Here is a 622-nt window from a genome sequence, read left to right on the forward strand (position 1 = left end):
GGCCCCACGTCCCTCCTCACCGCAGCCCCCAAGAAGCCGGTGGTGGGCTCAGGCCCTGCCGGCCACCTCTGTGGCCCTTCCCGGGACCGGCGGTCCCACATGGTGCAGCTCCACGTCTGCCTCCCGCTTCCCGCAGGCCGTCGGGGACCTTCCCCGGCCAGTTCAGGCCACGGCCGCCTGAGCCATGGCGGGTAGCTGGGTTTCGGGGCCTGCGGGTGGCACATGCGGGCCTGGGGCTCCCCTCCATCCGCCAGCAGGCCCGCGGGGGGGCGTAGTGCCAAACGCGGGACGTAGGCGCAGGGAGGTCGCCGAGGTGGCAGGGGGGCCTCAGCCCCAAATTGAGCCCGGGGCAGGGGGAAGGAGGACGCGTGCCATGGCCCACGTTTTGAGGCTCCCTTTCGCCGAGCACTTATTACTCATCGGCCCTTCCCCTGCGCTGCTTGTGTGCCGACAGCCCCCCCAGCGTCCCCCCGCCAGCCCCAGCCATTCTTTACACCTCGCCTTTTAAGGACATTTGGGAATTAAAAAAATAAAAATAAAACAACAGCATCAGAACTGGCCAGGCGATGGAGACTCCCTGTAACACCTTCCCTCCCCAGCTGCAGCGCAGGCACCGGCCTCC

The sequence above is a fragment of the Aptenodytes forsteri genome, unplaced genomic scaffold, assembly GCF_000699145.1.
Source record: "Aptenodytes forsteri isolate BGI_AS27 unplaced genomic scaffold, ASM69914v1 Scaffold291, whole genome shotgun sequence".
NCBI lineage: Eukaryota > Metazoa > Chordata > Aves > Sphenisciformes > Spheniscidae > Aptenodytes > Aptenodytes forsteri.